This window comes from Glandiceps talaboti, chromosome 11 (assembly GCF_964340395.1).
Source record: "Glandiceps talaboti chromosome 11, keGlaTala1.1, whole genome shotgun sequence".
In the NCBI taxonomy this organism is placed as follows: Eukaryota; Metazoa; Hemichordata; class Enteropneusta; family Spengelidae; genus Glandiceps; species Glandiceps talaboti.
The window spans coordinates 4,630,562-4,648,085 of record NC_135559.1 but is presented as its reverse complement, the minus strand read 5'-3'; the positions used below and the strand labels follow the sequence as shown (position 1 = coordinate 4,648,085).

At 34.7% G+C, this 17,524-nt stretch overlaps 1 long non-coding RNA gene across 1 annotated transcript; it reads left to right on the top strand.

Annotated features, from left to right (window-relative positions):
* The first annotated feature begins 10,252 nt into the window (after positions 1-10,252).
* LOC144441954 (uncharacterized) lies at positions 10,253-11,742 on the top strand. The gene is made up of 2 exons (XR_013481593.1): positions 10,253-10,383; positions 11,458-11,742. It is a non-coding gene; the product is annotated as an uncharacterized LOC144441954 (long non-coding RNA).
* Positions 11,743-17,524: the final 5,782 nt, after the last annotated feature.

The following is a 17,524-nucleotide window of genomic DNA, read 5'->3' as shown; positions in this document are numbered from 1 at the left end:
AATGTCAAATGCAAATCTTACCCGAAATATCATGGCCACGAAGCAACGACTGTTGAAGATCAAAATGTGTCGCCGCGTAGCACTTAGGTAACAATTCGTCTGCAATCACAACGCACACAAAGTGTTGATATTTCTTACAAAGTCCTTTCAATCAAAACTATTATGCCGATTGTTTTTTTCTGTGACCGCTTGACGTATCTGAACTCTGTTTTGGTCTGCACTCTAACAAATACGTGTAATTCAAGGTTAGTTAGTCGAACGTTAGTTGCTTAGGGATCTGATTACACACGTACTTTGCCTTCAGTGGAGATAATTGGAAACTGTATCGTGAAATTTATAACAACCGTTCGTCATGGTAACCAATTGGCATTTAAGCAGAATGATTAATTCATTGTGTATCTATGTGTTTGTCAATTGGGTTGTGAATAAAATAATTGTAATCAACAAGAAAAACGTGTCATACAGACATATACATACATACATACATACATACATACATACACACATACACACATACATACATGTTATACATACATACATACATACATACATACATACATACATACACACATACATACATACATACATACATACATACATACATACATACATACATACATATACACACACGCAGACATAGACATACATGCATACACAGACACGTATGCACATATAAACACACAAAGTCTCACCCACGTTTTAGCTAAGACGTTGGTAGATTTGCTTTACTATTGTCCTTGCTTGAACAAAATACAATCAAGTTTTTCGCCAACACATGTAGAGATGTATATGTGTAGGCAGCAGGTTTTTGATCATTGTTATCTTTTCCTGTTTTGCCATCAATGTTTGGTATCGTTGGCTTCAGTAAAATCGCTTGGATTTCAAATAAAACTAATGCGTGTGATGATATTCCGGGTTATGACAAATGGGAATATATGATTATATATTCATCTTCAATTTCGTAAGTTTGAATATGTCACTTCAATATGAAAATCAGTGGTTGTAATGCAAGTTACTATATCTTTGTTGAAATTCATGGATGGTCACATGGTCACTATGTTCGTCATCTGGGCGTTAATTCATCTTGGAAATACACGTCAAATCAGTTTTCTGCTAGCCTATGGGTTAACAACATTTCTTTGGTTGTTACATTACACATCCATAAAAAAAATTGAAGGGCAAGGTCGATTTTGGTATAAGGTATCTCTTTATACAATGCATACTTAGCATCACCATGGAAATTTAATCTAAATTTAAAGGTATATGTTTATCTTGAGTTTAACGGGGTGGGGTGGGGGGTTGAAGGAAATTCTGATGTGTATAGTTGTGTTATAGAATGATATGAATAATTGGAACCGGAGTGGAAGGGGTTATAGTCGTCTGTACTTAACGCATGCGCTTCACGTATCTGTGAGCTATCTGTTCGAAGGACAAGGAGCTCCTACATCTTCACATCACTTTGTTCCCAAGCCCTACACATGACACGAATTCTATTTCTAGTACAATATCAAAGAGGGCAATTTAGTACATTGTCAAAAATGAAGCGACTATTACATCTAATAAGTATTCCTATCATCTTAAATAGTAATAAAGGTTAGGTTACAAAAATTCGTCCATTTAGGTTGAAATAACCATTTATCAAATATCGAAGACATGAAATATAATTTTTTTCCCAAATCTACTAAAAAATCAGAACACTGGTCACTGTCTGGTTTTAATACTTAATTTTATCGTACCTCTCATCGCAAAAAAACCCGTATGTTTTGTAGTCAAATCAAAATGCATGGTATTCTGTGTCTACGTCATAACTATAAGAATCAAACGACTGCTTCGAGACTTATGAAACTAATCAGATTATATTCTTTCAGTTATGTGATGTTTTTGAAAATGAATGTTCTAATCCCAAAGGCTCTATAGTGTAGTTTAGTATTGAATGTCACAGCTATATTACGTGGATGGTATGTATCAGTTCTTCGCCAACGGGGATATTTGTCTTCAACTTTCATTTCAGTTCCGTCTCAGTCAAGTTCTGTACTATGTCCAGCACTCTTAATACACACCTGATCCAAGCAGATGCGATAAAGATGCGATAAAGATGCGATAAAGATGCGATAAAGAAATGAATAGATAAACAAATAATATTTTAATTTGTAACCTGAAATGTAACATTGACGTTACTGTTCAAACAATGTTATGTTCATAATAGTTATAAGTCAAGTACTTTTGAGTAATACTTATTAATACATGCACACGTGTTTCTTATGTATCCAAATGTTAACAAAGACATTCTGGAAAGTCCTTCGACTATCTATTGTTCCTGCAACTGTGTGCCATTTTCCTGTGTTATAACATGTGTATGTGACGGCATAGTTCGTCCATGTGTTGTACCGCTTACAATAGAGTTATGATTACATGTACCAAGTGAATAGAATACTATTGACAACGATTCATTTAATACAGTCCTACCTATCACAACAGATGTTTTCCGGCCAAACAGGAACGGGATAACGTTTAGCAAAACTACCTACTTACTCATCCACCCACCATCTAGCCATCCATCCACCCACCCACCCATCCATCCATCCATCTACCTAGTACCTACCTACTTACCCCCCCCCCCACACACATATACATACATACATGCATGCATGCATACATACATACATACATACATACATACATACATACATACATACATACATACATACATACATACATACATACATACATACATACATACATACATACACATGAATGAATGAATAATGGATAAAAAATATATAAACTAATGAAATCATGTATATTTTATTTTCAAAACATAACCCAGGTTCTTTAAGAATTAGGAATATACAATTCTAAATTATCAATAACTTCCTAACAGAATACAATATGCGTTATAATCTTTGCTGCGTCAAAGTTAGTCCCACGTGACGTGGATAACTTGACTAGACTCTCAGCGGAAACATATGAGGATTCGGCAGTATTAATTTTGTCCAAGGGATCGTCCTTGCTTTGAGCCTTAAGCTTTCTTTGCTCATGTGTTGCCGTGTAGTGGTCGAATCTATCATTACGTGTAAATAGTACTCTAATTACAAACGCGTTTATATGCACCAGCCCTTTATTATATTGACGGATTGGGTTTGTTTTACATGATTGTAATTTAATAATATATAAGACCTGGCTACGTGGTTGTTACGCATATATCATCAATTTGATTTTGGTTAAGGCTTTTGTATCTGCATTTCAAAAATGTTCCTACCACAGAGGTAACTTTGTAATTTTAATAAAACTTTGTTACAATAGTGCACCTGTAGACGCAGTGGAGCTTAATACAATGGCATGGCGTCAATTGCTGGAAAAAAATGTTCCTGAAAACAGTTGACGGCGCCGCTAACTTTGATGGTGGGCGTTACAAGCATATAACTTTACGCTGCCTTTTGGTAAAGTATAATGACGTAACCCTTGTTGCCACATTGTGCAAGGCATTAGTGAGAAAAATATACGTTCTAAAGTTCTCATAGAATTTATTAATGAGTACAGGCGTAAGCTGAGACGGGAACGGTTTGGTGCTATGGACAAATGACTCCAATCCCGTCTCGTAGACATCCCACGATTTGTAACTATTAGGATTATTGTACGTTTACTTATGCAAATTAGTTATGCAAATTAGTCGCAGACACGGGGGTTTCGTTCAATGCGAAGTAAGTAAAAATGAACAAATGTTTTTTGGCTCATATGGGACTAAACACCAAATTTTATGATCTTGTTACTGTTTTTGCTCATATTATCTGATCATTCGGCAAACGGAGACTTTAAAAAAAAAGTTTTTGCTACGTGCTTTTATTGGCTTAAATGTAACAAAAGCGTTTAGTTGTATTTTGAAGAACTTCAAGAATAAACAGAAGAAGGCGTTTTTCAAATCAAACATCTACTTTAAAACTGCTAGATGACTGATGCGGGTATGTGCGTTGGCATGGTAACCTTGACATTATGTAAGATTGATTCATTCCGCACACATCATGTAAAGACTGAAAATAATATGCAAATTTCTAAAATATCCCTCTTTAGGTGCAAATATTGATAGTACTAACACTGGTCTCATGAGAACGTTTCTATCCAGTAATTAATAGCTCAATAAATTAAGCTCGAGTGTCTTCAGACTGTCTTAGATACGGATTTTGCAGGTGAAACGTCGAATACAGTGGCAGCTTCCACGTGGTACCATCTCGAGTCGGATTGTCGGGCGAGTCGTGTGGCCGGAAACAGCTGTGGTGACGATATCACCCAGGTAAGCTACCTTTGCTAAAGTACTAGTTCTTGTCAATATTGAAGTAATGCAAAACATATTTGTGGAGAATGTGTCATTGGCTTCTTATCTGTAACCCCGATATTTCTATTTCAATATTAATACAAATACTTTTGTTTGCCCCGGGCTCTATTTAAGATCAGTGGATATCACCGTTTGATCCCATTCTCATATTCCCCACGTTGTATATAGTGGCAAGTTTTATTGAGTGAAAAAGCATACGCTCACACTATCCGAGCAAGGCGACACAGAGAGAGACAAAGGCTGTCGTAATAACAAAGTAAGTGGAATCAGTCTTGTTACATGTATGCATTGACTAAATTCATATATTATACCTGTAGTTAAAGATTGTCATTCTTCGATGTAGGCAGTATCAGTTTTAATCAATGCAATTTTCTTTCTCTTCCCAAACGATACTACGGGTATACATTGCAACATCTACCGTGTCTAGCGTTTTAAAGCTTCGAAAATAGTCATTCCGGCATTCTAGCAAAATGTCCTTTTTTTTAGTTGTTAGTTAAACAGTTTAAGACTATTGATGCTTTCGTCCATGTAAAAGACTATAGAAAAAAATCTTACTGATAGTCCTGAAATATTATTTGGATAAAAGAAAACTACTGGGAAATACAGTTCCTGTTTTGTGAATAATCCAAATCGCTGTTTTGAGGCATCCACACAACTACTACTCAAGACTTAATTCTGTATAAGTATATATAATATGTAATGTATGCTTGTTCAGTGCAACACTTTCAAACCCTTTAGATTCACGTCCTAACATTTTTTTAAAGTCGTTTTTCATACACAGAATCAGCTTGTCTCTTAAGCCTAATGAAACAAATTGTATGGTTCCGATTACGCTCAATTTTAGAATAGGTGGGGTGGGTAGATTTTTTTATTTTATTATCTATTTTTTTGTTCATGTGTGAGTGTCTAGTTCAGGTTTTGCATTGTTTTCCAAATGGTCTCTGTGTTATTAGTTTCTTCTCATCAGATGTACAACCATTACAGATTTGAAGAACAGTTTTATATCATCTTTTTAAGTTGATGTCACTTTTCGCATCCACTATTTCTTGCAAGGCTTAACAATTTTCGCGATTTTATTATTTTTTCTCGAATATCATTGCATTTTATTAACGACATTCACTCATTATGAGTGCTACACACACACACACACACACACACACACACACACACTCACACTCACACTCACACTCACACACCGCATGATATTAATTTAACCCAATCATTGTATATTCTTAAGCTGCCATTGATGTTAATGACCGCTAGTTTCTTAGATAAAAGACTAAATCTAAATTCTCCCATTTCGATTAAACAATTACATGTCTTTAAGTTAATACATTTTTCTGTAAGTCTGTAAGTTTAAGGTGTTTTATTAATCTTAAAGGGTCTGTAAGTTTAAGGTGTTTTATTAATCTTAAAGGGTCTGTAAGTTTAAGGTGTTTTATTAATCTAAAAAGGGTCTGTAAGTTTAAGGTGTTTTATTAATCTTAAAGGGTCTGTAAGTTTAAGGTGTTTTATTAATCTTAAAGGGTCTGTAAGTTTACGGTGTTTTATTAATCTAAAAATGGTCTGAAAGTTTAAGGTGTTTTATTAATCTTAAAGGGTCTGTAAGTTTACGGTGTTTTATTAATCTAAAAATGGTCTGTAAGTTTAAGGTGTTTTATTAATCTTAAAGGGTCTGTAAGTTTAAGGTGTTTCATTAATCTTAAAGGGTCTGTAAGTTTACGGTGTTTTATTAATCTTAAAGGGTCTGTAAGTTTACGGTGTTTAATTAATCTTAAGGGTCTGTAAGTTTGAGGTGTTTTATTAATCTTAAAGGGTCTGTAAGTTTAAGGTGTGTTTTTTATTGTTACTTGTATTTCAAATTGAAGTCTTCTACTTATGTTACAAAACTAGTAACATATATTGAAATGTGCCTAGAAACTGTATGTCATACCAAATAGTTAGATATGATGTACAAATGACATGATAGCATAATTTGTAGTTACCAGATTCGAAAAATGACAGTCATTACTAAGCCCTTTACGTATGCCGAATAATATGACTTTATTCTCAGATAAAAAATAATACAAGTCAGTAAAGAGAGTATGATTATATTACACAAATAAATGGAAAAGCGGTCGAAAAATAGTTGTCTGCCAACTAATCTAGTCTAACACTGCAAATACATGTGATAATATTCTGAATGCAAATATTATCTGGGCATTTTTCACCGTTCCTTTGGATTTGTTACACATCCAAAACTTCTACAATTAAAGAAGGGGAAAAAACCCCCAAATCATCTCTAACACGTTGTAATGACACAGACTTGCCCATAAATAAGTCTTGGCGTGTATCGAATATGTGCATTTTGTACAGAAAACTTAGCTGAAAGGGGCCACAGTTACAAACCGTGTGTCTCCCTCCACTGTTTATGATCTAATAAACTCTAAGTGCTGTTATTATCATTTTAGCTGTATTTTTCTTTTGGCCTTATAATTGTTTGTGTAATCTTAACTTTTGTTGTTTGCTCAACGGCAATTACAGCAATTTTTCGTTTCTGTCCCGATATGATTATATTGATTATATTAACATTACCTTGACAATTTGAGCATTGACTTTATTTTGAACCTCGACTATACATTCAATTTGATGTTTATTCTACACAACAGGTGTTTTGGAGTGCTTGAATGGAGATGGAACAAAAAGTCTACACATGTCTCCTACTCATGATAGTAGCAGTCACAGCTAAACCAATCGATCACTCCGCGAACGAGGTTGAGAATAGAGTAAACCAAGTTGTTGAATTGTACGAGGATGCAGCTGGAGTTTTAGAAACTGTTACTCAATTTCTTGGAACGCTCTCACAACTTGATCCTAAAAGTACCGAAATTGCAAGAGAGAAAGCTTCAACTATCCTCCCAGAAAAACGTGGTGCCGGACCTGGGTGAGATTACAGTTTAAATATTCTCTATAGATTCACATATTCCATAATCTATTCTGTCCCAGTGTGTATTTGGAGGGTATGTTATGACTCATAAACGATTACAGGTCTTACAGTAGAAAACGGAAGTCGACAGAAATCTTTTTAAACATTGCTACATTTTATCGTCTGGATCAACAAAATTCTTATCAGCATTGCTACATTTTCTTTGTGTGTGCTACCTTTCGGAGTTTTACATCCTTAAAAATGATTAAACTGTAAAAATTGTACTTAAATGTTTGTTGCACCAGACGACAAAATGTAACAAAATATTACACAGATTTTTGTCGATAAAATGTAGCAATGTGAGTGAGCCGTCTGTCGTGGCAGACGACATTCTGGACAGTCTTGCAATGTTTGTTTAATGTTAATGTATTTCTCTATAGTTATTTTAAAATTGTTGATCCTTTTCTGTGTTTTATCTAGCGGGTAAGACACATTTGAAAAATAGAGAAGTCGGAAATATGTGGATTTTCATCACTTCGTTCCTGAATATTAAAAGAATAATTGTCAACATTTCAATGACTGCAATTATTATATTTTAGTCCGAGTGGTTAAAGCATAAATTATACAAGCTTGTCATTTCGGTTGGGGTTCTAGACCAGTCTGGGGTTGTTTAAGTTTGCCATGCTGGAAGTAAGAAGAGTGTCGTTCAGTTTGACCACAGATCAACGCAGATTTTCCCTTGGCACTTTTGTTTCCTCATGGATTAACACTGAACCAACGAGGTTCGGTCTCACTGGACTTGGGGCGAGAACAAAGGATCGTACTGGAAGAACTACCCCACTTCACTGTGTATGAATCTTTTGCATATTTATAGCGCATTTACATTATTATCTTATATGAGACTCGCGATCTACATCACAAAAAAAGTTATTTTACTTATTTCCAGATTTAGACAGGGAAATCGCGATTAATTTTGAAAATTTTGCAAACTTTAAAAATTATGAAATTTCATACTCAGGCATGATTACTCCACTCCTTGATAAAAGCACGAAAATATAGAAATGTTTACATGTCCGGGAGTTATCAAGTACTATCATAATTATTAAAAACAAATATCTATCATACGTCAAAAAAACTGACTCTTAGGAAAGAGTCTACGAACTACCACTTGGACAATACAGTATCGACAATATTTTACTTATTTATCAAATATTGGTACAATTAATTCAAAAAAAAGATAAAAGAATTCCGCTAGTTACGAATGTAGGTGAAATCAAATTGTAATGTACTTCATTCCAAGAGGCAAGTCATGAAAAAATGAATATTTCTTTCAATCAAATAATATGAAACTAAAGATCCTGTTTTCAAACTTCAACGATAAATACTTAAACTACGAAACTCATAAATTAATGTTGTAGATATCACGATGTCTTCTTATAATCCGTGTTCTCATTCATATTTGATAAAACTGTCTTCTTCTAGTTTCCACTCGATAGATGCAATGGTGACTTGGTCTTATATGTTTTAACATCTTTGAGAAAAACTTTGTGTACAGGGTCCTTGTGTTGAATTTTTTATTATTTATATAGACCTAAAAAATCAACATTTTATTCTTTTCTATTTATTTCCATGGAGATATCTTGCACGGTTTGTTTTTTTAAACTTTTGCCGATTTTTTTCTACTATAACCAAATCATTTCGTCGTCTTCAAAAGTTGGAGAATGTTTTAAATTCTTGTTACTCCATCTTAAGAAGCAATGGAGATGTAGTTTTTACGAAATTTATTCTACCATATTGATAAATACATCTTGTCATTTACATATCGGTTGTGTAAAACCTTTCAATCGTAAGTAAATCATGATCGTGAAATGCAGCCACCAACGAAATGCAGCCACCAACCCTGCAAATCGATCAAGATTTCTTACGTGATATTTATCGTTTTCTGTTTAATAATAGCTAAATATTATCACCGTTATAGTCTTGAAATGTTATCCTAATAAATTGGAGCATAATTTGTAATTTTCATATCTATATTTATTTGTTTTAATCTTAAAAATAAACATTCTTCATCCTGATGTATTTCTGTGAATGTATCTATCGTAGTGTTAATTTCTAAAACCTCTAGTGAATTAATTCTTACTCTCCACACGTCATCTACTCTCGATTTATTCATTCAACATGTACATCTTCACTCTGCACTAGCATTAGATTTTAAAATCTACGTCGCTTTATTAAGAAGTTAAACTTTCTTATAACAACAATATTTCGATTATATATATGAACCTATATATTTCGGTGACTTACGACTTATTCACGTGACAGGGTTGTTTGTTCGGTATTTAGTCAACGAGGCTTGCATAGATAAATAAACAAATAAATAAAATAGGAAATCTTAAATAAAAACAAACAACAATTTCACAAGAGCTAATGTTAATCAAAGACTAATTGTTAATGATTAATATTTTGTAATGGTAAGCAATACGAATTTCACATCGAGTTTGGACAACCACCTTACATCGATGTGACCTCGTTACTCCGTTAGCATGTATTGTTACCAAGCCACTCGAAGAATAAACGTGCTATAGAGATCGAATTCCACACGATGTATACATAATTAAACGGTTTTTAAACCCAGTAATCTGAAAACATGAGCAGAGTTCTTCGTAAATATCTAAAGATCGAACAAGTTGCGTCCACCTTCATATTTACAGGAAAGTGTCTATTATGAATAATTAAATGTAACCTTACAGCTGAGCCATCATTTTGAATCAAATTGTCTTATTTTAAAATATATATATTTTCTTTATGAAATGCTCATGTAAATTGTTAGAAAATCCACAACTTCCTTAATGTTGGAGGTCGTCTACAGCACATCAGCGTAGATATATTTCAAATGGGAAATGCGATAAATACCATAGCCAATCAATTATTTATACTTTCTCGATAAAAAGGGATCTTAGAATGCCGACAGAAAAGTCGTATCTACAAGCTATACAATCTTGTTTTTTTCAGTTTTCAAACAAGTGCGTGGAGAAAAAAGAGAAATGCTGATGACGTCATGGAATCATTAACACTCACACGAAGACTAGACGAAGAAGCTAATCAAATGATTGCAAACATCTATGATTTTCTTGACTGCTTAGATGATGTAAGTTTATTAAATATTTTCTAACAATTTATTTCAGAAAAAAAAGGTCCTAATTCATACGAATACATTGAAGTTCGAACGTGCTATCACTCCAGTGTTATCGTAGTTGGCTTTTCTAAAACAATGTTAGACATACGGACAACAACTTGGCCATGTAGATATTTGAACTTCAAACTTTGAAATACGTAATACATGATTGTTTAAGACTGCATAGGATTAACAATAAGCCGATGGTGATGACGTCATGAGGAATAGTAAATTTACATTTGGACACATTGAAAATGGTGCAATTTCCTGAATATGTAGACGTGTTATTTGGGAAAGGTTATAACACGAACATGTGAATAAAAAGTGCAATTGAATAAGAGAGGAAATTAGAAATCGGTAGAAATTCTGTGGATGTGTGTGTGTTGCTGCCCTCACTCTTCGTTCGATAATGTTATGACATTACACAATTGGGTTCAATCTTCTATAATTTTAGCATTTGATGAACCATGACTAGTGATGAGGAAGTTCCATTTACTCGGAACTGACTTCATCCTGTACTTACGAGATCTGTACATTTTACTCTAGACTAGTTCCAGACTAGTCTGGATAGTAATCCGTATGCTATGGTTCCTCTATTCTTAAGCCTTGTTGTTGCAATAGAGTGGAGTAAAATAGAGTAGAGTAGAGTAGAGTAGAGTAGAGTAGAGTAGAGTAGATCAGAGCAGAGCAGAGCAGAGCAGAGCAGAGCAGAGCAGAGTAGAGTAGAGTAGAGTAGAGTAGAGTAGAGTGGGTGGGGTGGGGTGTGCCGAGGTGGCGTGGAGTAGGGTATGTAGGGTGGGGTAGGGTAGAATAGAGTAGTATAGAGTGAGTAGAATAGAGTAGAGAAGATTGCAGTGTAGGGTAGGGTATCGTAGAGTAGAGTAGAGTAGAGTAGAGTAGAGTAGAGTAGAGTAGAGTAGAGTAGAGTAGGGTAGAGCAGAGCAGAGCAGAGCAGAGCAGAGCAGAGTGGCGCCAGGGTTGGCTAATTCAAGACCTATGGGCAAGTTCAATTGTAATTATTACATACGAAATATTCTTTATTGACAGGTCCGACAGGCTTACAGAGGAACAGTTAAGCAAACACGATCGAAAGGTTTCAAGACCAGCGCTTGGTGAGGCAAACAGTCGTAATGGGTGGAACCATTATGACGCATTCAAGAGTACGAAACAAGCATCAACATATTGCCGCGATTATCTACACAACTTTTCTTAAAGAAAATGGAGTGATTTTATAACATTGACATAAATTCTAATAAAACAATTCGGATTGTAAATTTCTATACTGAACTGCCAGATTTTTGTAAATGTCAACTACACGTAAGACTGAGTATGTCAAAAATATTTGCCAGTTTTCTTAAATACGTACACATTAAATTGATATATTCACATAACAAGGTGTGTTGGTATAATGACACTGTATGCATTGTCTAGAATGTTGTCATGGGAACATCATTACTCACGTAATAATGCATATACGATTTTGACATAGAGAACAGTTATGGCTTTGAAACGAAACTGGTTATCTATAGTTCTTCACTTTGGTTACTCCGTCAAATACAATACTAATGTGTGCAACTTTTAGGTCTCCGTTCCATAGCCTACAATATTTGTACTTGGGTGGGTGGGACATGGGGGTTGGGAAGGGGTCTATCAATTACATTTAACATATCCCGTGGAAGGAAGGTCACATGACTAGCTCAATTACGTTTGGAATATGAAATTAATTGGAACAAATCTGTATATTAATATTGAATTCTAATGTAAAATACATGAATTATTCACTAATAATTCTTTGATAAAACTGATATTAGAATCTAATGTGTTCTATTCTTTCATTTAGCAAAATGTGACAGAAATACGTATGAATAAATACTTTCTGATTTATAACACCTGAGATAATCACTGAGTTAGACCTCGGTCTCTGTCACTTACACTCTCCCACGTCGTATTGGAGCCACCGTCCTGTCTCCGTTATCACAATTGACGTAATATACTCGTACGTTGCTATATCCCTTCGTATTCACGATTGACAGGGTCATTACACTATATAGCTAGAATTTCAGAAATCGGGTTTATCCATAACTATACTTGTTCTGTTCAAACATTGCCAAATTAAGGTGTTGTCACGGAGGTGGTCATGGTTGCTATGATTTTTGTACATGGTTTAAAATCATGTTTACGATCCTTTTATATAATCTATATTCTCCCCCCCCCCCGAAATCGACCAGTCTGCATCTTTTGACATCAGACATCATTAAACTTAAAATTTCTTATCACAAATCTGCTCACTGTAGCTTCAAACTTAGTTGTACACAAACAAACAAACACACACACACACACACTATATATATATTATGTATGTATGTATGTATGTATGTATGTATGTATGTATGTATGTATGTATGTATGTATGTATGTATGTATGTATGTATGTATGGATGTATGTATGTATGTATGTATGTATGTATGTATGTATGTATGTGTGTGTATGTGTGTGTGTGTGTATGTATGTATGTATGTATGTATGTATGTATGTATGTATGTATGTATGTATGTATGTATGTATGTATGTATGTATGTATGTACGTACGTACGTATGTAAGTGTATGCATGTGTGTATATATTGCTTGTTGAACACCAAGCAATAATAAAGACCATACAGAGTGTGGAGTTGCTTTTGTGTATTTGTTCGTTTATTCGTCCGTCCGTTCGTTAGTTCGTTCATTCATTGTTTGTTTATTTGTTTGTCTGTCTGTCTGTCTGTCTGTCTGTCTGTCTGTCTGTCTGTCTGTCTGTCTGTCTGTCTGTCTGTTTGTTTGTTTGTTTGTTTGTTTGTTTGTTTGTTTGTTTGTTTGTTTGTTTGTTTGTTTGTTTCCAGTTTAGATTGTAATGATCGATCAAAGACTACATATCCTAACTAAACCATCATTCATTTTGCTGTTCACCTGTTAAAGATATGGATGGGATTTCAACAAATTCAAATTCAACAGCCACTTTGACTTCTAGTGTGGACAGTTTGTAATAGCCAAGTCATTCAAACCAGATCTCCTTTTACATGGAAGTAGGATTTTGTCAAAACAAATAGAACCAGTTGGCCTTGATACAGTTATTCTAAGATCGGATCGAGATTTCTAGATATCACCTTACCTGTGCAATTTCAGAGTACCTGTTATAAACTTCAAATTCAGTACCCTATCATACTCGGTTGTTTCACAATCAATGTTTCATTTGTGTTGCTTTTGTTAGTAAAACGATGTAAAGTTCCCTAACAGGTTTGATAGTATTAAAGATTACTTGAATTGCAAAATAAGTTAATCATGTTTCTCTTCAGTATCTTCGAGATCAATGCGTACATGTACTGAGTGTCTGGAACACTGTATATTACGGATACTACAAATAACCATTGTGGCATCTCATTACAGTCTATGGCACACATACTAGATTCAAGTTTCTATTATACATAATATATCAGGCCACTATACCCTTATGTGCAATAGAAATGCTTCTCTACCACTGCCATTTTTGTGTGACATCCGCGAATGAAATTTTGGGATCACTCGATGTTCTCTATATAACTATTCTACCAGCGTCAAAAACCTGTTTTATTCTTAACTTCCTGTATTAATGTATAAATATCATCATAATTTGTGACGTCACATCATCTTAAGACTAGTATAAACACAGAATCGATAAGAGCAGGCCTACAGAAATGTGTGTTCATTTGTTGAAATCTAATAATAATGCAACTGACAGTGTAGAAATGAAGACTTGATTGTGAAATTCTATACCCAATCATTTTGTAAAGATTAGCCTATATGTCAGATCCTTCTTGGTATCACATTCGTCTTTGAATTATTAAATCTTGAAACTACCTTTAGAAGGATACAACATTTCTGAGTTGCAGCCGTGAAACATGAGAACATATGAATAATAAAAAACACATTCTCTCCATAGTACTGAAATGTAACACTGTTCATTTTTATTTAATTCATTTTGAAAAGTTACAATCGATAATCCTCTGTGGGGTTCTGACTTTGATGGTCCGCCATCAAATGTACTTTGTAGTTGGAAAGGCCGACATTTTCTTGAAGATATCAAACCAAAACTGTGACAGGTACATTTCTAAAACCCCTTCCGGCAACAATATCGACCTTTGTATATCATTTTTAAGTTCAAAGCTTAAACATGAATGTTATTTACTAAGATATCTCGTACCAAGTTCGAACAGTATATGATACAGCATCAGTATTTGTCACTGTTGCTAAGTTTACGCTCTTTTTGATGAGATTTGATAAGTTATCAAAAAAAAAAAAACTTCTTTGGGTTATTGGCTCAGACTGGTAATGTATGTCTACCAGGAGGCACTAAATACCAAAACTAGTTTGACATAAATAATCAGGCTAGGGTGACTTCTTTTCTGTTCTCATGGAAATGTACTCAAACATGGTCTGCTGAATAAAAAGCTGAAGAAGAATTAATGTATGTTTATTTATGGCAGAGCCTGGCTTTCAAGTTATATTCTAACTTTTAACAGTGAAGATGCCTTGATGTTTCAGGGACTTCGGACCCCCCCCCCCCCCCCAACTAACTAATTTCAGCTCTGGGCGACTCTTTCCGACAGAATACAAGAGGCATCAAGTGACGTCATCTTTCCGAATTTAACCATAGAGGGCGTATACTTTTCATTTCTGCATTGGCGTCTAGCGTTCACGCCAGGATTTTAATTTGACAAAATATAGGATTGGTCGGTTCCACTAAACAGGAAATTCGGTCACCCTAAAGGAATGTAACACACATGACATGTAAATGATTTCTGAACGTCTGTGAAAACCACCTCTCAAAAGGCACTAATAGTATAATATAGATGTGAGTGTTCAGTTAATAGACACAGCAAATATGTGTAATTACTGTTAATGCGGATACCTCATATACACTTACTAGCAAATTTTGCTAGGATTGAACAATTAATACAATAATATAAGTAAAAATAGTAGAATCAAATGACGTCTCATGAAAATATTATGATATAACTATTAATACATGTACAACTGTTTGTGATCAGTCACCCAAGGAGTGAGGTAAGTTGTTTGGCATTTTTTTCTGTCGTTGTCGTCAGGCAAACACTTTACACAGAACTGACTCTAAACAGAACTCATTTCGCTTTTCTAAAAAATAATTTGTGAAAGTTTCAAGCAGGAAAGTTTCAAAGTTGGTTAATCTGATTTTATACATTAAGTAAGCCTTGGCTATCCAAAGGCAAGATGGTCGACTCAACACACAATCCAGTCAACTGAGGGAGAGATTAAAAATGTTCATCATTAACATACATATGTAGAAGGCACTAAGCTAACTTTGAGGTACAGGCTATACTTTCCCTTTCTTTAACGCTAACTTCAAAGCTTGACAAATCCCAATGTTTAATTAAAACGACCTGGACGTATATCTAAGAATTCCCTCTGATTGATTTACGTGCATTTAATTATGAAAAATAGGCGGCTTAGTCGGGATTAGCGTCCCATGAGGATGAATTGACATACGATTTTATACTAACTATATCTCAGGAAATCACATCCACGAGGTACAACAAAATGTACATAGTTAATATATATGAGTGTCAGTCTATTTTCACTTTCACACCAAGAGACTGATAAACTGAATATGCCTCAGGGACAAATTTCCTTGAAAATCAAAGTTCTACTAAATTATCTCTCCAAACTGTATCATATGAGAGATTAAGCAAGGTCCATGTGAAATAATAAAAGAGATGTGGGTATTCCCCGTCTTGTTTCCAAGGAAATCGACTATATCTTATTGTCTTTAGCGTTCATACTGTATTCTGCCGCCATATTGAATTCTAAAATGACTTAATTTGGATGAGTTTGGCTTCTATTTTAAAAACTTTGTATGGCGACTCTGATGTTTGTATTAAATTTTATCTGAGAAGAAGGGTTAGTTTTTTTGGACGAATTCGAAGTACAAGCAAAACGTGCAGATATATATCACACAACGTTAGTTTCAAGTTAATCCCACTGAAATGTAATCTCTCTGAGTTTCAACAACTGATTTGACACAAACGCCTCACATCCCTTGTTTGTAAAAAGAATACTTGTGAAAAAGTTGACTTTGTCTACAAACTTCTAAACATACTGTGAAACGAAACCAGACTGTCTAGATTAAGAAACGGAGAACGTGGTTTGTTATTGCAGTGTTATACAACACCCTCTCAAACTAATCCTGTGACTGAATCAGCTACAGTTGAAGCTGCATAATCTGCAACATAAGTCACATGTCATGACAAAAATCAAAACTAATATTTCTACATTTGATCATCTGGCTAAAAAAAATATAACTAACATTATTTTTATCGTCCCACCCGACAAAAAAATCAGTAATATTGTTACATTTTAATAATTCCTCTTACAAGATGCGGACCACCAATTAAGGCAAGCTATGTTGGAAAGTGTTCTGTCGCCAAGTTCTGTGTATATGATGAACTTATTCTGCCTGACTACGATTCTTTTTGAAAACGCCAGAAAAACTGGAAAGCTTAAGTTTATAGGAGTGTCATATATTAGCCCTGAGTACAATATATGATATTGGGATAATATTTGCATAGAGGGATCACGATAATCCCTACAGTTCCGACTGTTTGGCGCCAAAAAAATCGTCCCATGACTATGTTGCAATAATATTCCATCGATCCAAATCAAATGGAACGATGTAGAATCTCACAGGGTTTCTAGTAGACTAGTTGAAGCCTATTTTGCTGAAAACGGAATATCTTTGAAAATCAATTTTATTTCACAAATACATTATTTATCATTTCATCTCTCTCTCCCTCCCTCCCTCCCCTCCCCCTCTATCTCTCTATCTCTCTGTCTCTCTGTCTGTCTGTCTCTGTCTCTGTCTCTCTGTCTCTGTCTCTGTCTCTGTCTCTCTCTCTCTCTCTCTCTCTCTCTCTCTCTCTCTCTCTCTCTCTCTCTCTCTCTCTCTCTCTCTCTCTCTCTCTCTCTCCATCTCATCTGTGTGAACCTGGAATCAATTTTCCTGCAAGAATTTGTGTAACTACAGGTAATAATGTGAGATTTATGTAAACAAGGATTAATAGTACATT